This window comes from Phoxinus phoxinus (assembly GCF_949152265.1).
Source record: "Phoxinus phoxinus genome assembly, chromosome: 11".
NCBI lineage: Eukaryota > Metazoa > Chordata > Actinopteri > Cypriniformes > Leuciscidae > Phoxinus > Phoxinus phoxinus.
The window spans coordinates 6731469-6756080 of record NC_136886.1 but is presented as its reverse complement, the minus strand read 5'-3'; the positions used below and the strand labels follow the sequence as shown (position 1 = coordinate 6756080).

General features: G+C 37.7%; 1 protein-coding gene across 2 annotated transcripts in view; it reads right to left on the bottom strand.

Annotated features, from left to right (window-relative positions):
* grm4 (glutamate receptor, metabotropic 4) overlaps nucleotides 1–24612 on the bottom strand; it is a 187476-nt gene that overhangs the window by 154243 nt on the left and 8621 nt on the right. The window contains exon 1 of one of the 2 annotated variants that reach the window (XM_079628366.1): nucleotides 15331–15711. The exons of the other annotated variant lie outside the window; for it this stretch is intronic. The gene's annotated coding sequence lies outside the window, so the exon portion shown is untranslated. Of the gene's footprint in view, nucleotides 1–15330; nucleotides 15712–24612 lie in introns of those variants that run through there. 2 annotated transcript variants of the gene reach the window in all.

Genomic DNA, 24612 nt, shown 5'->3' with positions numbered 1-24612 from the left:
TAATTACAAAATACTACCTGAAAAACCTAAAGATTAGAAATCTTGCATTTGAATAATTGAAAAAAGTTTTTGTTGTGGTAAAATAACAAAAGCTAAATTTGAAATAAAAATGAATTAAATCTATATAGAAAAAAACGAATGTAATAAAAAAAATGCACTTAACAAAAATACTAAAATTAAAATTAAAAGGAAACCAGAACATCTAGAAATAAAGCTAATTCAAAATATTCATAAATACTACTATAGTCTATAAATAATACTAAAATTGCACTGATTCATACAAGATCAGGTCAGGTAAGTTGTCAAATTATTTCAATTTTTATTTATTTAAATGTATTTATTTAATATTTTTTTTATTTAATGTTCTTTTACAAAAATGACAGTTTACTTTGATCATAAACACAATGCATTATATCACTTCAAACATATGAACAAATGTACGTATATGGTCTAACTTTGCACTGAAGCCACGACACAATGATTTCATTCACATGCTTATCTAACACATCGAGCTAGAGCGTTTCCCTGACATTTGCCCAAGTAATAGTTATAAATTGCATATGCGAGAGGCGTCAGACTGCCGCCTTACCCATGTTTCACAGTACATAGTTAACACAGTCAGTGGTCAACCTTGTTTGGAATCCCGCTGCGTGTTTATGCCTGGATATCTCTGGCATGCTATCCATTATATTGTCCCTTTTCTTTTCCATAGCGCAACAAGTGCTGCCGAATCCGTTTGTCAGTGACGAATGTGAAAGGCTTCCTCAGAGCAGGAGGAAGCAAAGTGCCTGCAGCCATTTTAAGCTCTTCCAAAAGGGAATCAAGACAGTGACTCTGTACACACGATGGCTCAGAAGCCAAAGACACTGGCAAGCCACTGGTATGCATATCCTGACGGGAGGGAAAGTGAAAGAGCTTGTTTTTTATGGACTAAGATGGTGCTTTTCAATCATCTAAGAGGCGAAGCTACCCCCGCAACACAACAAGAGCATCCCCCGTGGGAAAGACAAAGAGAAAACACCCACGTTGTGCAGCCATAAGCTTTCAAACATCACTCATTTTGCTGCCTCTCCCCCAGTATGTGTGTGTGAGTGTATGCATGTCTATCTAATATCCTTGGGGAGTTTGCCATTTTACCATTATCACTGTTAGATAGCATGCAGCTGGAGGAGCTGAATACCAAATGAGTGAGCCATGTTCTGAAATATGATAGAAATGCATTAACATGTTAAATTACTTAAGGAGTTTCCTATTTGTCAGCTCTGATTTACATTTTATCAAATGCGTATCTTTATTTCAGAGGGCATTGTCTTCAACGGAAATGCACTTAAACCTCACTTGCTTTGGGGAGTAAAACACTTGTTGACTTTTAACTGTAATATACAAGGGTTACGAGCCTGGTTGTTTATACAGATAGATGAGGATAAGCGAATGTCTAGCAGGATCTCTTGGATTGCAGTAAACAAGTGCTTTCCTAGCTGGTCACAGTAAAGATCTGCATATAGTTATCATCTATTATATACAAGCAGGTTCATAACACTACACTCACTACACTCAATGTGCAATCAGAGTATTTATCTGGCACAAACACACCAGCTCTCAATTAGGATAACAGCTTTAAATAATATTAGATTGATCAGTATACAAAATGCCACCAATAACACTCGAAAATATCATAGTAGACTCAAAAAAATCTAAATCTAGAGCAGCATTTAGCTAAATATATTTTTTTAAGATGGCATAAAATAAAAAGTTGCAAATAAAAGCATTAATTTAACAAATAAAATGCTGTTGTTTGTGTTATACGTATATATTTCAACCATGACACCTCTCTAAATAGTTTTAGCATGTTATTGAATATGGCTATGTTCATTTTGTCTTGGTGGACTAGTTCTGCTTTGCTTCTGCTGTTGATCATTGCTGCTGTTGCTGCTGCTAATATACACAGGCATGCTGCTGTTAGCATGTAAGATATGCTGCTGCATAAATAGACATACAAAAACATTGTAGCAAATCTAGGCAGGTGGAGCTGGGGGAGGTGGAGGGGTCCAGAGGGACTGCGCGCTGCAAACTGCTACAGCAAACACTGACCAACTGTTTAAATGTTGAGCAGAAAGCTCATTGGTTGCAGGATGAGCAGAGGCCAATCAGCTTGTGCCATGTGGTAATGCGATTGCTTGCAGTTTGCATGTAAATGACCTATCAGCCTCTAGAGTTTCATGACTGAACTCGGTACAACAGCATCATTCAATAATTATATCACATTTTGTTAAAACTCACACACACATACACACAGACAGAATATATTTCCAAGTGTCTCGTTTGTTTAAAGTATGGATAGCTTTAGTTTAAAAGTGAGACATTGTGATAATGGCCATTTTAATCATATTACTGCTAATGCTAAATGTTATCCAGTACATAATATTCTAAACAAAATCCCTCCGATAAGAAGAAGCCTGAAGGCACTTATTTTCCTTTTATTTTGTGTTTTTCTTTTTCTCCTGGGTTTTGTTAGATAGGTAGTGAGGGAACAATGTGTGTACTTTTTGTTTATGGGGATTTCTAAATTCTCTCAGATAGATCTCTTTTTGTTTTATTGCTTTTGGTTGCGCGGCTCCTCAGGTAATTTGTATTCTTGTGGTTCTTTCTATTTGTGAACAGAGTGAAAGGGTGTAAATATATTGTAAGTAACGAAAAGAGTTTTGACATCTCCCCTTGAGTTTTTCCTTTCCTTATGTTTCATAAATTCTTCCATTGTGTGGATCTAGAACTGGCCGCATAAGTGGAATAGTCAGATGCCGTGTGCTTTTGTGAGGAAGGTGTGAGGACACTTTCTGTAAATCCAACAGAAACACTATAACAAGCACTTGCTGGACGCCTGCAGAATGTATTCGAGGGTAAAGAGCATTATGCTCATCCTGGTCTCACCTACAGCGCCGTGACTCCCTCAACACAGGTCTGACGTACTTCTTTGGGCCAGGGAAAGATCAGAGAACAGCCCCTGAAGCTGTGCTTCTGCAGAAACACTGATAAACAAAGGAAGAACTGAGTAATATATGCAGTGATGGGATGACGCCCCATGGATGCAGCAACCATCTTCATGTACTGCAGCGCCGGAGAGTGAGAGTATACAAATCATTAACAACACAGTGTTGCTGAGACATGTATGGACTCCAGCAGGCTAGCCAATCCAGAGATGTCTTCAGACACATCGGAATCTGTAACATATCTTCATACAGCGTGCGTTCTTCCTCAGAAGGATGATCTCAATAGATCTTAGTTAGGGCAGACGTAATGTTTAATTTGACGAGGCCGTGGTGTACTGTACAGCAGTGTTTTGTCTGATTTCTATTCTTGCTCAGCAACACCCCTTCAAGTAATATAAAAATAGAAATCAAAGTCAGACGTCCCACTCCATGTCACCAGCGCTGTGCTCAGGTGAAATTTGATTGAAATTATACAGCAAAACCATCACTGTCAATAAAGAAACAGACGCTCTTTTAATTTTTTGAAATTACTTTACTTTACTTTACAAGAAACCCACTATAAATGTGTTAACGTATGCGAAACAGGACTGTAAAATAAAGTGATATGATATAACATTAAAGTCGGCATGAAACGGACGTTTCGATTTTATTCCCTATTGTGACGTACAGTATATATCCGAGTGAAAGGGCTTCTCGAACAAGAAAAAATGTAGGGCGGGACTTGATTTGGTCCATGGGGAATTGATTGGATGGTTGTGTTTTGCTATTGCTGTGATGTCATGTGAGTGACAGGTTGCCCTGCCCTCACACCAGTAAACGCATCATCAAAGAAGAGAAGAGGCGTTGCTGCAAATGGAAGGGGAGGTTATTTTTATTAAAGATTACGAGGGCACAATAATAAAATAATAAAAATGTGCACAGATAAATCATTTAAAATAAACACTGCAATATTACATAAACAAATTGTTTATTGTGATTCCAAGGTGACTTTAAAATATATACATCTTCCCTTACTAAGACACACTAGCTCCTAGTTACCTTTGTGAGTATGCATCTTAGTGTGTGAGACACACACACTCACAATAGTGTGTATTTTAATGTAATGTTCCTCATAACCAGTCTTTATCATTTATTTTCTGTATAATTGTAATTTTTAACTAATAACTGCTGTAATAAAAATGCTGATTTATGTATATGAGTGTGTGTGTGTGCCGGTTGTGTGGGTATGTGCTCATCTATGGATACTGCATTCATAAAATATAAAAATGAGATACTGAATTCAATGCCTGGGGTAGATAAAATGGGCCAGCAACTAAACAGCCTTTTTCGTAGAATAATTAGGTTATTTTCCAAATCTCATCACTGTTTCTCATAGAAACCATCTCAACATCATTCATAGTTTCTTCTAAATATATAAAGCTTATATTATAAATAAACCTTAAAAGAAAAGCTACAATTAGAATGTCGGCGCACTCATCTTAGGTTTTTCCAGCCTCTTTAAAATGATTTGCCCTTCCCAAATTCAATCTAATCAGTTGATGCGTGTATATTACTGTTGTGGCATCTGTTTAAAATAGTATAGAGTTTAAAAGAACTATGAAGATATTAAAATAAATACTAATATGCATACCTTAGATTACTGTTGTTGTGAGAGAAAAACAGTCTAAGATTTTTTTTTAATTAACTAGAGTATCTATTATTATTATTTCATGGCAATAATGCATGACCTCTTTGGGCTCCCGAATGTGCCACTATGAGTTTCTCGTACTGTTTGTAGGGATACAGAAATTCTCACAGCTCCGGTTTCAGTGAGAAAAAAAAGAAAGGAAAATCAATGGACATTCGGATGTGCTCCAATTGAAATTCTGCCCATTCATTTAGGTCTGATTCAAGAAATCTCTTGCTTTTTCCCACATATTTTTTGAGCCTGCCTTCTGCGGATTTGCGCCGGAGCAACATGCATGCAGTTTAGGGAATATTGATGCGCAGCGTGTTCAACGGGTTGTACTCTTGTAGTGCTGAATGTTCAACCGACGCTACATTGAAAATAAATCTTTCCAAAAAAACGTACCTTAGAATCTTAATATAGTACCTTTGCATCTATCCCTCACAGCATTGATTTTTATTGTGTGAAATTTAAAAATGGCGTCTACCCTGACTAAGGTCTACAGAAGTGCGTGCTCATGCAAAGAGGGAGGCTTGGGAAGAAAACTAAGGGATTCATTAACATTGGAGAAGCCTTTTTCCTCTAGTACACTCATGACAATTACCAGGCTTCATAACGCAGCTCTGGTGGAGAATTATAGCGCAACCCTTCTCTCTAGGTTGCAGACCATGCATTATTAATTGGGGCAGCTCAAAGTAAATAATTACATCTCATTATCAAAGCTTGGGTTTAGAGTACGGAGGCATGTCCTCTCTATTTCCTTAATGAGCATTGTTCGAGTTGTTAGGTTTGAAAGAGGCAACTCCTCCCCAACTGCGGGTTTGTATTGCGAAATCAGAAGGCGAAAGAGAACAAACTGCCGCTATCAGTTCACCGGCTAGCGTTCGCCATCAGGGCTGGGCTCACATTCAAGGGCTGCTTTCATTATTTTTACCCCAACTTCTGCCATTCTGTTACATCTAGTGAATTTGAGAGATTGACTCAGCCTCTCTTGCTCACTTCAAGAAGATAGAGGAAACGCAAAGAAAATTTGATGTAGGTCAGGAGCATGCCTAGACTCAACATGAGGAGCTGAGCCCATGCTCAATTTTAGACATCACAGATATAGCATGACTCAACTATACTGCATTTTATTTTAGTATAAAACATTAAATAAGCCCAACAGGCTTGTAAAAAAATCGAAAACAAGAAAAGTGTCTGGTAATTCTAAAATCGAAATCATGTGGCATTAAACAATACTGATTTAATAAAAGGGATTTCCTTATTACATTCAGCAGTTTCTGTTACATACACATACCAGGATTATGTGCCATTCAGAATTGAGTCGAGAATGCTTTTGAATTTCATCTCAGTGACTCAGTGACTTCATTTGAATTTCATTTGAACTGGGGTAGCAGAATTGCAATGAAATGTAAGTGTAAGCCAGGGCCAGCACCAAGTTACAAAGCGAGTTAGGCCCCGTTTACACGAAGGGAAGAAGCAGATATTTCCCTGCGGCTTGGCCTCTCATTTACACGAAAACCCCGTTTTTATCACAGAAAACGATTATTTCTAAAAACTACGGCCAAAGTGGAGATTTCTGATAACGCCGGTTATGTGTTGCCGTGTCAACTGGGAGAAACAGGGTTTTAGGTTAAAATGTCACATTATGCGCCAGAAAACGCTTAACGTCATGTGTGCGCCGTGAACAGGAAGTCGCTCGTGTTATTCGTTGTTGTCGATTCTGAGGATTCTGATTGGCTTGCATGGCTTTATCCTTCTCCCTACACTGCCGCCCTTTGGCATAGTTATGATGGCGCTCGACAGCGTATTTATGTGGGTTGATGTAAATGACTACTTTTTTGAAAACGTGTTGTGTGCACGATGCTATTATTGAAAAGGGGGGGGGGATTTGTTTCTCTAAATACCCAACTATGTGTAAATGTGGCCTTACTGTGTCTAATTTAAAAAAAATATATAAATTACTTAGTGAATTTTAGCAACAATATTGACAAGAGAAAGAAAAAGAAGTTCACCCAAACATGAAAATGTTGTCATCATTACCCTCAAGTTGTTCCAAAGTTTTTTTTTTTATTCTGCTGAACACAAAAGAATGTAGTTAATCAAACAGTTGATGGTAGCCACTTACTTCCATAGTAGGAAAAAAAATACTATGGAAGTCAATGGCTACTGTCAGCTGTTTGATTACCAACATTCTTCAAAATATCTTCTTTTGTGTTCAACAGAAGAAAGAAACTCATACAGGTTTAGAACAACCTGAGGGTAAGTAAATGATGACAACATTTTCATTTTGGGTGAACTATTTCTTTAATTGTCACATCACACTTACACAGTAGAAAGGGTATTAAAACACAGCAATGGATATTAAATTAATTGCAATTCAATTTGCTGCAGTATATGTATACAATTGAAAAAGAAAATGAGATTCAGGGCTATAGTACAAAAGCCAGGGACTAGTTATGTTACTGCTGTAGGTAGGTCAGTGATTTCATAACAGTCACACTTTGTGGCGAAAGACCTTTTCTTCCATTTAGGGAAGATACATCAAGTGAGTTGTGTGAAAAAAAAAAAAAGTACTTATCGCAACAGTTGAGTTGACGCACTGAAAGCGCAAGTGTGAATGACGCTCGCTCGCTCTATAAAGCATATAGTGATGTCCGTGTTCCCAGTCACCATGGATTCGCTTCAGACGGTGGGCGAGGAGCTGGTCGTTTTCATTTAACCTCTACATGAGGCCCCTCACCCCTGGAGTCAGAGACAAAAAGGAAATACATAATCTGGCGGCGTGAGATAGGAGGGAGAATGTGATCCAATTGGCAGTGTCAGGACAGCGAGTCTTTGGCTGTAAGTCTGCCCCAGCCCAGGAATGAGCATGATGCTGGTGGGCTAGTTAAATGTGCTCATTTCACACACCATTTCACATGAGGCGCTCATACGGGGGTCCGCCGCTCAGCCTGACATAAGGGACCGTTCGGCAGACACAAAGTCTCCGCAGGACGCACGCACTGTTGCATTGCTTTTTTGAATATCTGGGAATATGTAGAATATAGTTGAAATCACACTGCAGGATTCGTGTGGGCTGGGCTAATAAAGATCTTTGCTCAGGGTAATTCATGCTATGTGGGTAGCAAGGGCAAAGATCAATACAACAGCACAGAATCTCCTCAGGTGGGTTAATGGTGAGTTTTACTCCAGAGGCAAAATTACAGCATACAGTCAATCAGATGATGATAAACTGTTGTATAAAACTGATACTTTGACTGAGTGAATCTTATATTTTGCATTCTTTTCTGATGAAAATCCCGTTTTGTATTTGTAAGCGATCCTACTCGACCCGCTCCGAGCGGGATTCGATCTGGCGTCTTCCGGCATGAACAACCACAGTATCTAGCATCAGTCGCTAGTGTGCTATTGAGGCCAGGGGAGTGAGGTTTACATGCACAGATCTTACTAGCTTACCTCCATTACACATTACAAATTATATGATGATAAAAATGAAAACTTTACATAAATTTCATAATCAGCGTATTTAGTATGCCCACCTTTAGAAAAGACACTTTAAAGACATCCTTTTACAAAGTCTAGATTTTGTTTCTGGGGTTTACTAGAATGGGTTTTCATGCTTAAAATTAAAAAATAAACATAATTTTTTCGCATATTTTACATTATTGCAGCACCTCTCTTCAGGCTTTCAGTAACGCTTGGTTTCGTTCCGGTCTCTATGAAGCCCCCTTTTTTCTGAAAAGTGCAATGTGGTCTGATTGGTCGACTGGACTAGTGTGTTGTGATTGGTCAAATGCTTTGAGTGTGTTTGAGTGAGTTTCAACACACTACTAACTAACTCAACCAGGCCTCAAACCTATATATTTTTTTCCCGTATGCTTTTGGGCGGGAATTATTTAAATGAGGAATATTGTTATGTACGTTGAAGAAAAACGTTGACGAAACGAAAGACTACAATCGAGGTGTTTCAGGGAGTACAGGAACTGTGCTTACTGATATATAGTCAAGTCACCTTTATTTATATAGCGCCGCCGCCTTTTCTACAATACAGATTGTTTCAAAGCAGCTTTACAGTGATAACAGGAAATGAATGCAACAAAGATTCTTTTGGCTGTACGGCAGTTCTAGAAGAAAGTCCCAGTCTGGTTAAAATAAGTTCATCATTGATTCATTTTCGTTGTAAAAAACATTAGTTATTAATTGAGTTCAGGGGCTGTTTACATGAATAACTAGAATAACTCCCTTTTGGAGAGACTTTGTGCTCTGTAACTTTGCACAATTTTTTTAAGCTCGAACTGCAACACACTAAAGAAAGTTGTGAAGAAAATGTAAAAAAGCATAATAGGTCCTCTTTAACAACAGCAGAACTCAAGCTGACATGAAACCTACAGGTTTGTGCAAAACATAATGATCCATACAGTTCAGCATGATCTGAGAATGTTCTGGGAGGAATCTGGAGAATTGAGAATTTTGTATACAAAAGACCGCATGATCAATTTGTTTATTTGATTAGTGATTCAATATTGTGTCCTCATTTTACTTGTTAAAAAACACTTACTCTTAGATTTTCAGTGTCTTTTGGAGCCCACATATATTCTCGTTCATTGGTTCGATTTGACATTTATAAAATATTTTGATTATGCCGCGATACCATTTCTATGCAGACGATCTCAAATATTTAAAGTGTAACATGATTTATTGCCTCTTCTTAATTTGCCTGTCATTGTTTTTTTTTGTCACTGTTCTGCCATATGACTAATGACCATTTACACACCATTTATCACTGTGGGTACCAAAAATGTCTTTTTTTGCTATTCAAGCAAGTCCTAAATCAAGCTCCGAGTGCAGCCGAGCAAACAAAGATGATTTAACAGAAAATTTGGGAGAAAGAGGAGCACTTCTGAAGAGACGCACGTGCCTTGCATCCCGACGGCCATGCAGAAACGGGTCTAATGAGTTGGCTATCACCAGAGAGGTGGACAATACCCTGCAACCATCGCTCTGAAATGAACCGATGCAGAGCGCAAGCCAGACTACTGAGTTCTCGGTTTTATACAGTCCATTGAGTTCTTCTGGGGGGGTACGATCTTGTGCCACAGATCCTCTTACCCAAAACACTACACGGCCCATTTGCGGTAATAGAGCACGTAGGAACATTTTTGCTGTGTACGCTGTGGATTGAGAAACACTGTCGGGGACGGCGACGACACTAGAGCTGCGCTCCCCCTAGTCTTCGAGCAGTTGGCCAGGGTCGCCTAAAGCAGATGGTCTGGAATGAAGACACTCAATATGACCCAATATGTCTCATTACACACTTACGCAATCATATACCGAAGCACTGAACTATTTCCTATTATAACCCATCTCTCTTTTAATGAATATCTAGGTCTTGTTGTTGAGTAAAAGTACCTAAACATCATTACACCAAGATGAATCTAACTGAGAAGAAAATTGCTTGTTTTAAACTCGATATGAAAAGGCATTCATTCGCAAACCCATTTTGCGTCCATAATGTCACATATTTACGATGAAACAGGATATTCAAAGCGAAATATATGTAAGACGGGACATGATTTTATCCATCGGGAAATGATTACATTGTGAAAAGTGTGCATTTCATACCACGATGGTGCAAAAACAACGCCTTAATAGCTATTTGGCTATCCGTTAATGTTAAGCAATAGCCAGGACAGCCTATGTGAGCGGTTTAGATTCGAAGCTGAAAAAGTTTAAATATTATTTTAATTATAGATTACAAAAGACTCTGCCCAATAAGAACAGAAACATGTTAAAGTGATAGTTCACCCAAAAATGAAAATTCTGTCATCAGTTACAAGACAATGACGTTCATTCTCATGTCACTTTAGCCATTGAGAACCATTGAGGTTTGTACTCACATGTCAAGCAAGTAGGTTGAACTTCTGTTTATGATCAATGTTTATATATTAATGGAATTTTACGATCTTTTTATGAACGTTTTGAAGCGTCAGAATTTTGGGTGAATAGACTTTTAATGAAGGGACAGAAATCTCTTTGTGTTCCCAAGATGAACGAAAGTCTCATGGGTTTGGAACGACAAAACGACATAAATTGACAACAGAATTAAAAAATGTCAGTGAACTAGCCCTTTAAGAGGGCACATTTTTATTTTCACACCATTGACAGAATTTTCCATCATTCATGAGACTTCCCACAGGGTTTACAGTAGGGGACGCTATTACACATCTTACAGAATCTTAGATCAAAACATAGCCAAAAAGCAGAAAAAGAGACTAGTTGTAAAATAACATGATAATTGAACATTAAACAGCATATAAAGTAAAACTGCCCAACGTAACTGAATAAAATGTTGACCCAGGTACAGGACTGCAGAGCTTGGGGGGGGGTTGACAGAAGTGATCTACTCCATGGCTGCGTTTAACTAAAAGATTTGTGCCCCTCTTACGCTGTTTACGTTACACAAGTGCCCACTACTGGTGGAACCCTTGCAATGTGTTTAAATGCAACACCCTAAGCCCTTGATCACTCGGAATCCGCAATGGAGCTGACGTATTATTTGCATTGTGGTCTATGGATCTGCCTGAAGTGTACATATTGAGTAGAGCTCCCTCAGTCTGTCCTAATACACGTCCCTCATCCACTTGACGAAGATAAAAGCACTTCAAAATGGCGGTGGGGATTAGTGCTTAGGGAAGTTTGCGAGTGTTTGTCTAAAAGTGGAGTTAAACGCAGCCCGTATGCTGTGATCATCGTTCTGAATCCTATCTGGACGTAGTCTTTGACAAAAACACGATTTTCTCAGCTTTTTGTGTAATATGTTGCTTTTTTAATGAAACTTTCCCACATTCAAGTGTTGACTGAAAAAAAAGACTCCATGAAGCTATAATAAAATGTTTTTTTGTTGTTGTTTTTTTAAGGAAAGGCTCTGTTCTTTCTTTCAACATATTGCATGTTCAGATATTCATACAACGAAATATTCTTTGAAATATGGCCATGAAAGTTTTGTGAAAACAATAAAAAAAACTGACGGTGGCTGGCAATTTTTTTTTTTTTTACTGACGGGGAAAGAGTTAATAAAGCATAAATCTGACTCATTTTATTATTTCATTTTCCTGACAGCAATTTTTGCTGTGAATCTTCACGGCTAACACACTTCTGACTTGAGCTGTCATGTTGCAGCTTGCATCGCTTTAAATATGCAAGACCTGTTAATATTTGGCCAATGATCTTAATTTAAATGATCTCGTGTCACAAGTCTACTGTCACTGAATTTACCCAGCCTGTGAAGGCGAGGGCAAGAAATAGAGGCGAGAGATAGCAGCAAGAAAAGGAGAGGGGGAGTCTGCATCTGATAAAGTCATGCCACTCTGAACTGTGCTGATGTGAAAAACAGATGTAGGCGATGACCTGCTAAAGGCTATCACACTACACTCAATACACTGTCTCCTCTTCTAGGCCTCGGTGCCAGAGGGTGTCATCAGATAATGTGGGCAGAAAATCCATAAGCAGGAGCCTCTGACACAGGACTAAATTGAGTCAGAATGTGTTTTTATGCTTAGTCAGTTGGTTTAAGTAATTAAGTTGCGATATCAGTCGAACTTCCTCAAGCAAAGGTTTTTGATCTTAAAGAAGGCCGTTCTCTAGCCAACGATAGCGACTTTAACACATGCACGGAAGCTAAAAAAGAGACATTACAATTGTCTTATCCACACACTTTTTCAACATTCAAACTGTGATATTCAATCTAGGCCTGAGCTCTGGCCCTGAACAGCAGGCAACAGATTTAAAAACACAACATTCATAGCAACAGTGAAAAATGAAATACAAAGACACAAATCCCACATCATATCATATCACAGTATGATCCCCTGACTGGTGCATTGGAATGAAGTAGGCCTGCCATTAACCACCCTCAGCAATGTTAAAAATATACTCATTATCATTTCAAATAAAACGTAAAATCCTCCATTTCTTTATCAAGCAAGAGTTACGATCCAAAAAGAAGCATCATTATAATCATTTCTGGTAGCGTTATGCCAACCCTCCAACATCAGTAGTCAATCTGAATTACATTTAATCTGAATCTAATTGCAGCGTCATTATCGGTAGTAGCTCATGACCATTACTCATAAGTAAACTCAAATAAGAGCAAAGCTTTATGGATCTCTGCCAATCTATTTCACACCACAGAAATACCACGAGTTGTTCCTAATACAAGGACTTTAGAAAATGGAAGCTGTTCATAGGTGCTAATAAACAACTTTTGGCCATCTGTCAGCAGTTGGTAACTATATTCAGTAGCAAATGATGGCAAACATTGATATACTGCCATGTATGATAATTCAAAACATATTTGGCATATTTGCTGTCTATAAAACAGAATGGTGACACTAGGTGAAGGAAGAGCATTATGACTTATTTAGTTCATTCAGTCCGCCTGCGTTGTCCGCCGCTCTCGATGGAGATAAACAACATTAACCGATATAGACTCTCAACCCGGAGGAAACTCAGGGTCAAATGGCATTTACAGAGCAACAGTCCTAAGAAAACGAATGAATAATGTATAAAACCTAGTGTTGTTACTCTTTTTTTTTTCCTTGCGGAACTTACATGGCGGTGCGTGATCAGACTCATAAGGAGTGCAAACGCACATCCAGTGGCTAGAGAAAAGTACAACATTTGTCACAGGACAAAACTTTACAAGTTGGCACCGCACCAGTTTTCCTGACTTCCCTATCGCCGTGATGGAAAAGTTCATTAGCTCATTCAATTATGTAATAGAGCCATCTTGGCGGAGTCTGAAATCGCCAGACCTTAGCGTTCCAAGCTAAAGCTCTTTCCATTGCTTTAAAAGCTTCTCTGGACTAATGAAGTCTAAAGAAGTGACTTCATACTGCACTAGGCTACATACAGAGAGACATGCTTCTCTGTTATACACCCTTTTTCTACAGCATGTTGATGCCCAACCAGAGGCCCCAGAAAACTCTTTTTGCAGTGGCAAAACAGGGAAATGCAGAACCCGGTGCTGCTTTATGATCAATGGGATTGTAGCGCTCTCACAAAGACCCAGGGAGTGAGTCATTGCTGCGACAGCCTCTCCATACTACAAAAGTCAGTGCACTCCATCACACATTGTTGAAGCACATCATGTAGGTGTATGCTTTTACATAGCTGACTCATTAGGTCTGACAATGCCATGCCATACGGTATTGTGGAGCAAAGTTACAAGTCAAGGCTCCGCGACTTCCATGCAGCCCTCTCTCTCTCTTTCTCTCTCTCTCTCTCTCTCTCTCTGACTGACACCTCCCAACTCATTTCTTTTACAGGTGTTTCATTTAACTTGTCTCTGGTAATTTCCAGTGGCAATTATAGACACATTTAGATAGCAAGAGCTTTTATTAATGCCAAAACATCCATTAATGGTATTAAGGTTTATACAAACCCATCTAGCTGTCTAAACTAGCCCATCTGGTCCAGATGGCCTCAAGGTTTGACATCTGCAAGGCTGATAAAAGTCTTCGCTTCCTCTAGATCTCCAAAGGCTATATCTGGGTCAAAGGCATGATGTCGGCATCTATTAAATTATCAAATGATACGTTAAAATGCAACCTATCCAAAAATTATTTCTATGATTAAACAAGGCTTAAATTTCTGAATTCAAGTTATTTTGATCATTGCCGTCGTGCTTATACTAAAAAATGTCTAGTTGTACACAGATTGTACATGAAATGTGAAAAATATGAAAATGAAAAAGCATAATTAGAAAGCTGAAATCATTTGGATTTAAGTGTTGGAAGCCATTAATATATATAAATATATATAATGTACCAACATGTCCATGTAACAAAAATGTAATGTACAAACATGTCATGTAACAAAAAGAACATAAAATAAGTTTATACATGCATGTAAAAAATTTGTCACCAAATTGAAGTCAGCGTGGCATATATATACTATATAAATGCTTAATATATATATATATATATATATATATATATATATATATATATATATATATATAGTAAGCATTTTTATGCATACATTATATATAGCAAGCATTTTTTATGCATTATCTTGGTAAAGATCAAATAAGAACTGCGCCTTAAATTGCATTTTTAAAAGATCTCCTCCTTATCTTGTACATCCTAATGGCACTGACCCATCTTCTTCTTTCTAATTTCCGTAGCTGCAAGTGACCAAGAGATTCAATATGTCAGACAGAATTAAGTATTATTCTCCGTTAAAATATTCTCATTGCAATGAAGCCCACCTATCCGGTAAACCTTAATAAAAACATTCAATCCTGACAGGTGATTAGCATATGAATCAGTGATGTGCATTCAATCTAAGAGGCGTTGATGCACAACAGAAAAACCTGTTGTTTAGGACAAAGTGATGGGCACAACTTCACACTGCTATTTTCACAGAGCAACGCAGAAAAAAATCAGATGATCACAGGAAAGTCAGATTTGCCAAAGTACCGCACTATTGGTCAACATATAGATTGAAGCCAAACGTCTCACAAACATCGTGCCTGCGCTGTTATTATGTGTAAACCAGCAAATGACGCTATTGATATCAAGAAATCAACATCGACGAAACGAATCGAGCGATGCTTTTCCTGCAAGGAATCCGTGAGAGATGTTCAAAGTTGACCCATTTCCATGCACTCACCTTCTTCTATCTGCTGCCGCTGTTGCCAAACACCTCCAGTGTGATCACCTAAACACAGCCGACTGCAGATTTTTGGGTATCTCGTTAATCGTTTGCTGTACGATGGCCCCTAATTCGACAAACTCCATTCCCCACGTATGGAAATCACACGCAAATCTCCCAAAGCACGATACCAAGTGGGAAAAGCTGTTGCGCTGTCCAGTGAAAGTGGTGCTGAAACGCTCTCGGAGCCGAAGTACTTTCCATTTCTCCCAGTCTCCGTGTTCATTCATTCAATAGAGGCAAATATTGTGCGTCTTGTGTTAGAAGCTCATACCTGAAGAGATAGTAGCCCACTGCACTGAGCATAACTAGAGAGCAGAGCCGTGCTGAGATGTAGGCAGTGCTCTTCAGTCGAAGCAGTGTGTTCAACGCCCACACAGCCCACTCCATTTGATCACACACACACACACACACACACACACACACACACACACACACACACACACACACACACACACACACACACACACACACACACACACACACACACACACACACACACACACACACACACACACACACACATTGATGAAAGAGCTTTCTTGCAGCTCACTATGGAAGCTTTAAAAAATCATTTATTTCTTTAATGAATATATGTCAAAAATCCTAAAGGAATTCTAATTTCTAACTTTATTCATAATTTTTAAGCAACTTTAATGAGCTCAAACGGTTTAAATGTAATTAAAAATGCTACAGCACAAACTGACTAGTTAACTGTACAATAGAAGATTTACATTCAGAAAATAAGTCAGAAAATGTAAATTTACCGTAAAAAATTTGTGGTAACAACAAGTAGAAAAAAATGCTTTTCAGAAGTAGACAAGATATTAATATCTTACAGTATTTTTTAGTTTTAAAAAAAAGGAGTAAAAAGTAATTAAAATGTATGAACCTATACTTATAAATAAATTCACTGAAGGAAAAGAAATGGATTTATTTAATAGAATATATGTTGGTTTATTAAAATTATATAGTTTAATATACAGAACTGTAAAATATACAATCACCAAAATGTCTCCTGTAAATATTGTCACTGTATCATTTTACAGTAAAATTGTGGCACTCACAGCTGCTGTTTTACCATTTTTACTGTAAATAAAAAGGCTCTAAAAAATCTAATACTGAATAAGCAACCATGTTGAAGGGATAAAATTATTTCAGTTTATTTTTCATTATATTTATCCAGAAGGATCTTTTTAAACAAGTCATGTTTGATCTCATTAGGATTGCTTCCTTAGTTTTCTTAACTTATTCGTAAGGTTTGTACTACTGTATTCTTCACTCTGGAAAGGAAATTAGTTGAATACGCGTTTAAACCTCAGTGTAAATGTCCTAGAGACAATTGTACATCTTCTTGTACATGCAAGATGTAAAATATAAAGCATAAAGATTCAGGGCATTGATAACCACAGTGCAGTGAGCAAAAGAGGAACTAAAAATACAGAATGTCCCAAAGGAGACTTTTTTGGAATGCTAAATATGCCCATTTATGTTGCTGTATTTTTTTTAAGGACACATTTAGACTCAAAGCACGTCAGTTTAAATCTGGGCTTGAATAAAAGGCAGGCAACATCTACATTGGATGGTGGTGTAGTGTTGCTTTTGAGCATTCTCCCCGGATATTTCATTGTGAATTCTTAATTCTAATTTATTCACATACATGCCTTCAATGTCAGTGTCTTCCAAACCATTTCCCCAAGGGGCTTATGACTATAAAATCATTAATGTAGAGTGCATAATATACTGATATATTTCTATTGTTAACTTGCTGCTCATGTTGTTTATAAAGGCAGAATGACATTTTAGGTTAAACCCTCTTCACAGTACAATGTTTCAGTTGTTCGTAGATCGTTTTTTATTTAAATTTATTCATTGAAACTCATGCAAAGTAATTTATAAAAGTCAAACTTACATCAGTGGACATAAAGAATGAGTTGCAGACCCTTCTTTTAGAAATGAGCTTGACACGGACGGACTATTGTTTTCTGGCGTGTCAAGAGAAAAAAAATCAGATTTTCAGATATATACCTAATTGCTTATTAAATATTTTTCTTATTCATTCTAGTCCCTTTATTGTTCCTTGCATCTGCATTTAATTCTGTGGATTTGTATAAATGTTTTACTGAGGACATTTGGCATTACCTCTTGTCCCATCAGCTATAACTGAATGTTCTATGAGTAACGCTAAGACACAGTAAATGGTAATTCTCCAATTATGTTTTAAACTGTGCAAAATTCTGAGCTTATTGGCGTTTTGGGAAATCTCTGAGATAAGTGCCATTTTTAAATGGTACACTAGCACTCCCTAGTGGAGAGAAATGCTTACTTATGATCAACATTCATTTTTTTACTGCCATTTCCACATACCAAAAACAGAAAATATTGTTTGTCTTTTTAACACCTGAAAAAAACAACAAGCTTCTATTGTTCCTCCTAAGTATGCTAGAAAACCATCAATGCTAAAGTATCACAAACAGAGATATATTTAGTACAGGCCTGCAGCAGTGTTTTGTCCCTGTCGGACAGAGCCCGTGTCTCTTTGGTGTCTAGCCAAGAAGCTTTACTGCTCAGAAGCCAAGCTGCCAAGCCACTGTAGGAACATTGGCCAGCGTGTTACAGAAAAACTCCTCAAGGTGGCAAATTGCAATGCTGCCAGACTCTCTGGCACTACGTCCAGTTTTAGTCCATATCTAGTGCTTTTGGATCATTGCTTTACTTATATAGTAAGAGAAAATGTGCTGTTGTTCCTCCACGTGCTGCCAAAACAGCACTGACCTGCCGAGACATGGACTCTTAAAGAAGGTGTCCTGTGGTATCTGGCACAAAGAGGTTAGCAGCAGATGCTTCAGGTCCTGTAGGTTGCGAGGTGAGCCGGCATGCACCTTCTGTTTGCTCTGACCTGGGATAGCCTTCATTGCCCTTGTGCATCGATGAGCATTGGGCGCACAACACCCTGTCGCCGGTTTGTGGTTTACTGTTGTTAAATTCTCACCCTCGCTGACCTGGAGCAACCCACAAGCCTTGCCGTTTCAGAGATACTCTGACCCAGTCGCCTTGCCATAACAATCTGGCCCTTGACAAAGTCGCTCAGATCTTTATTCCTGAACCTTTATACGGAAATCAACATTGATTACGAGAACCGATTTGTTTGCTTGCCATCTGATCTACCAGACCTTAATATGTGGCCTTGTTAGGAGATGATCAGCAATATTCACTTCACCTCTGACTGGTCATAATGTTTTGGCTCATCGGTGTGTATGAGTAATAAGGCCTCTTCACGTTCAGGCTTTGTATTATACAAGGCCCTTCCTTTAAACTTTCCATTAAAAAGATATTCTTTCCATTTCTATAGCATCTATTTAAAACTGTTCTCTATGCACCATCTGCAAAACAAAGCCCTGAAGATAAAGCAGCACGAGGATGCAATGAAGAAAAACAGAACAGGAAAGGATAAAAACAGTCACATTTTGTTTTTCTATGCTGCAAGTACAAATAAAAGAAATATCCAGACGTGACATTGTTCAGTGGTCTTACATTTTTTGTGACATTTAAATAAGCCTTGGATTTAGGGGGCATATTTGACAGGCGGCACAGAGAGATATATACAGCTATAAGATGGATCGTAGTGAGGACCCTTCAGAGGGAATAATTCACATTTAGCAGAGCTCATTGTGGACTACAATTATTAACTGACATTTAAATGTCCCTTGCTAATATTATGTTAACCTATACATCACCAGGTCCACGAGGAGGGGATAAATAAAACAAATGGTGTCCACAGAGAAAGGGAGGATGAGGCTAGGCCAGATTGGTTCATGTAAATCAGTTCCGGCTATTTCTTCCTCCAACACACACACATACTATATGTCTAAATATTTTATATTATTGGAGCACAAATTACTTTCTAGCACAATAATCATCATGCAATTTAGTGACATCAGTCTAATGCAAAAAAAAAAAAGGCTAACATTGCTGATATTTTCGAACACATGAAAAAATTGATCACATAAATCCTAGAGTAAAATTCAAACTCCTTGAGCAAACTGGCATAGCATCAAGTACATTTTCTCTGAACACTGTCTATTGCAAAAGTGTAAACTTTAACTACTTCTGCGCCATTAAACGGACAAAATAAAAGAACAAAGTGCAGGACGGTGGCTGTAGGAAATGACTCCATTAAATAACTTAAAGTGCGCTGGCAGGCTGATAATGTGAGCAGCTCCCACGTAAATTGGTTTTCTACTGTTATTTGTTATACGCATAACCCTTGAAAAGGGTGCATCAGTTAGATAACAGCTAGAAAGTGTGTATATAGCCTTAGCCATACAGCAGATCATCATCAATAATCATTTAAAAACTTTTAGATTGTTGGCAGATCAGTAATGAAATAAACTCAGTCTCACATTCATTGGGTAACTACTGTGACATTAAAAACAATGGCCTATTGAATCATAACATACTGATTTTTAGCTACTTTCCCGTCATCCTGTGCAGCAAACATTGCTGGTGTAAGACAACTGTTTACTCTCTGCCCTAATCGATGAAAACATTTCACAATGAGTATTTAAATCTGTAATGCAGCATTATTCTTGAAGAACAGTCAATAGCTGCATAGCTTCTAACCTGTGAGTTTTATCTTAAAATTATGCCACCAATCTCCGCTTTGACTGCCCAAGCTTCTCGTAATAACATAGCGCTCAATGATAAACAGTCTTCAATAATTGTATTTTTATGCCCCACAGAACACCAGTTTCCAAACAGCGCAGAAACATGAGGTTTGGATACTTTCTCCAAAATGTATACTATGGGTTTGTCGTAATGCCTCTAGTCATGATGTCCACAGTGTAGTGTGTTAGTCATATCAGTTGGGCACAACAGATGGTGTGGACCACATCTAAAAATAAAGAAATAAATAACAAATATACAAATAGTACCTCCCCAGGCCATCACACAACATTGCTGAGATTATACAGTATCATAATCATATGCTATGAATCATAATGTATGTTTTATTTTTATCACTTAATTATTCTTGAGGTCCACTTATAATGTTAATAATTATTTTTGCATGAAAAATCTAGACTAATATATCATGACCATTTTCTACCTTTGTCTGACTGATTATTTTTCAAATGTGCCTTGAGTGTGTGTGTGTGTGTGTGTGTGTGTGTGTGTGTGTGTGTGTGTGTGTGTGTGTGTGTGTGTGTGTGTGTGTGTGTGTGTGTGTGTGTGTGTGTGTGTGTCTGTGAGAGAGAGAGAGAGAGAGAGAGAGAGAGAGAGAGAGAGAGAGAGAGAGAGAGAGAGAGAGAGACACAGACACACACACACATTCTGACAACATTGGGGATCACCTTACTGTAGTTATTACAATGTGTCACAGGATAGTGTAGTTCTGACTATATTCTGTGAAGCAGAACATCTGTCTTTCAGTGTGTCGGTGGAATGACAGACCAGCCGTGTCGACCCGTCCCTGCCTGACCATTACAGCTTCACCAATTAGGTCCTTACAACATTCAATATTGATGAATTCATTCTTCAGTTTTTCACATTTCACCACAGAGGAGTTATATCATACTCACAGTATGATCTGTTCTGCACAATTTCAGCAAAGTCATATTCACAAGAATCTAAAGCACGAGTACAGAAGACACTTTTGCTTACACCACACCACACTATAATTGCTGCAGTGTCCCTGAGTTATAACTGCGACGGTGCAGATAAGCAACTGAATCGAGCTGCCGGTTCTATAACAATCACTCTCAAAGCAAGCAATATGTTCCTCTGACATTTTCTCCATTTGGGCTAATACAAGACTCTTAGACAACTCTTAACAGCAATTTCCTTGTTGTTACGTTTCCTATGGAAGTGCCATTAAGCCAGTCGGAGTTGATAAAATCTACATAGTGCCTTGGATGTGAACTAGAGAGTAGTGAATTGCTACAGAATGTTCATGAATATCACAAGATTTTCCTCTCATTCGGAAGGACTTATTGATGCAAGGGAAAGTTGATATGTGTCTTTAATTTTGTGTTAACAAATTATTTCCATCAGCCCTCGTTGAAGGTACAAGCGAGTAATCAGCAAGCATAATGAGTAAGTAGTTGCTACATTTACTTAATTTATAGAGCTGGCCGATATAAACACTGAACAAAATTATAAACACAACACTTTTGTTTTTGCCCCCATTTTTCATGAGCTGAACTCGAAGATCTAAGACTTTTTCTACGTACACAAAAGGCCTTTTATTGTGGGCAGCCTAAGGCACACCTGTGCAATAATCATGCTGTCTAATCAGCATCTTGATATGCCATACCTGTGAAGTAGATGGATTATCTTGGCAAAAGGAGAAGTGCTCACTAACACAGATTTAGACAGATTTGTGAACAATATTTGAGAAAAATAGGCCTTTTGTGTACATAGAAAAATTCTTAGACCTTTGAGTTCAGCTCATGAAAAATGGGGGCAAAAACAAAAGTGTAGCGTTTATAATTTTGTTCAGTAGGGGAGCGCGGGGCACAACCTAACGCGGGGCTAAATGTAACACGGACCTTTCATGTAGTTACTCAGGGTCACGCGGGTTGTGTTTACGATCTTTTTCTCTCGCTGCCAGAAGACGGTCTCCCGTGGATTTGTGAAAAGTTTTGGTAATATTTTGTGAAGATACGGGACAAAGAGTGTTTTGACACCATGTTAGTATTTTTTTTCATCATACGTATTTTTCTGTTTCTGAGTTGTGTGTGTACGTCACCAAATCTAACTTTATATTGCCTTAATCACTGTCTTGTTGGCTAAAACATGGCACCATTTTGAAACATGTCAGCAACTCCTAGCAACTGTTAGCTAGGTTTAAAATATTTTTTACACAGCGGGGTTAGTTGTAGCACAGTGTTACAACTAAGCCGCCAAGTGTTCACAATATTGTAGGCTATGGGATTTGTTTACTATATTGATCACTTGTTTATTTATTAAAAATATTGCCTGTTTTCATGTAATAAACACTTTAAAATGTGATTTTAAGCTTGTTTTTATTATTATTACTGTTACTATTAATAATAATAATAATTTTGCATGCAAAACTGTGCAGCCCTTTCCTATATCTCTATCCATGATATTGATCCATAATAGAAGGATGATTGGATGAGGGATGGATGTATGGATATCTATCTATACAGATGTACAAACAATATCAAACTATACAGATAAAATAGTACTGAATTATGTGTGTTACACACAAGTGTTACAACTAACCCCTCTGTCTGTTACAACTAACCCCGCATATGGGGTAAGTTGTAACATTTGCACTTCTGTCACTTTCAGTGCAACTGTACGAAAATGGAAGGTCCTAGAAAAAAACTTTGTGTTCATTATTTTTTAAATAATTGAGCCAAAACCAAAATGCGTTAGGTTGTGCCCCGCTCTCCCCTATATATATATATATATATATTTTTTTTATTTTTTTTTTTTTATTACATTTATTATTTAAAAAAAATATATTTCATATCCTGCTCAATATTGTCCTACAAACAATGTTCAGATTGAAGGCTACGAAAACAAATATAGTGAATGTAGCCATCAAGACTATGCTATGTGGAAAAAAAAGGTTAAAATCACATCATATTATTGTAATAACAATCTATCATTACAATCTAAAAAGAAATCTGTTTTAAAGCAGAAGTTAGAATCATTAAGTTATTAAACTAATTAAAAACAAAAGCACATATATGATATTAACTGATAGGAACACACATTCACTCATCTGAGCTTAGCCTAGCATAAAAATACACAGTTAACAATTGTTATCATTGTCAGCTATTTACTGATTTATTATCCTGTGTTTTTCACTATTTAAAATCACCATCAAACAACATTCAGAACATATTTTACTTCTGCAATGTGTTGTATTTCAGAGTTAAATATTCAACAATAGGGTGGGACTTTATTTATGCAACCAGAATTCAATAGATTGTCAAAAATGGGCATTACACAGCTAGGTTGGTGGAGGAGAGAGGTTGAAAAATAAGAGTGATTGGTGACAAAACGAAAAATCTTTTCAGAGGTGGAGAAAGTTACACTTTTAAAAGATTAGAAAGAAAAACATTTTGAATATCATGCACTGATGAATTATTCACAATAGGACCGGTGTGCATGAAATAGGCCCGGTGTAACCTCTAATCTCACAGACTGAGAGTGTTTCTCTGGGGTACTGGCCTCCACATTGCACTGTAACTGTAAATATTTTGGTAACAGTGCTTACAGGCTCACGATCTGTGCTTCACATCACACATTTTGCTATGCCTCGGGGTAAGACAGCTAATCGTGCCTAACCTCCCTCTCTTCAGAAGTTCCCATGGTGAATGAATGCCTGTGGGCTGTAATGCATGAAATCCATTATAGTCTCTTTATTTTCATAAGCAGAAATGCAGAAGGCTCTCATGTATGCTCTCACATCCCCTGCTGTATTTCCTGTAATAATGTTACGCCACATACTGAGGTAACATTCAAAGATGTCCAAACATTTAGCATCTAACATTAAACTCCGTTCTTAAAGCGATCGAGTTTCTTTCGAAAATTTGGACTAAACCCCACAATTCATATACCCTGGAACTTGTTCTCGCGAGAGCATAATTTGAGATTTTGGTCTGGATTTCCAGGCTACAATTCATATGGATTCGTTTTACGATCTCTTAATTAACTTTTGAAGCGTCAAATTGGTAGTTGCGTAGCTGTCAATGGAGAGACAGAAAGCTCTCAGATTTCATCAAAAAGATCTTCATTTGTGTTCAGAAGATGAACGAACGTCTTACGGGTTTAGAACGACATGAGGATGAGTAATTAATGAACTATCTCTTTAATAGCTTTCATTTTAGTTATCTTTATAGTTATCGTTGTTGATGTGAACAGGACTTAAATCTTCATTTATTAACAACAGTAGCCCGTGCTCTCCATCTACTTTCATTGAAAGAGAAGTTTCCGTTTATTCTGACAAATATCTTATTTTGTGTTCCACAGAAGAAAGTCGTACTGAATTGAAACAACAGGAGAGTGAGTAAATTATTACCGTTTTTACGTTTTGGGTACAGATTCTCAGATTAAGCGAGAACAATCATAGATCATAGATGATAGACACCTAAAATAGAATAAGCTTCTCCAAAAGAAATCACTTCAAGCACTTCCATCCAATCTAAGCAGATTCCTGAAATCTGCACAAGTTATGACATACTTCGTCCTCACGCCGATTTG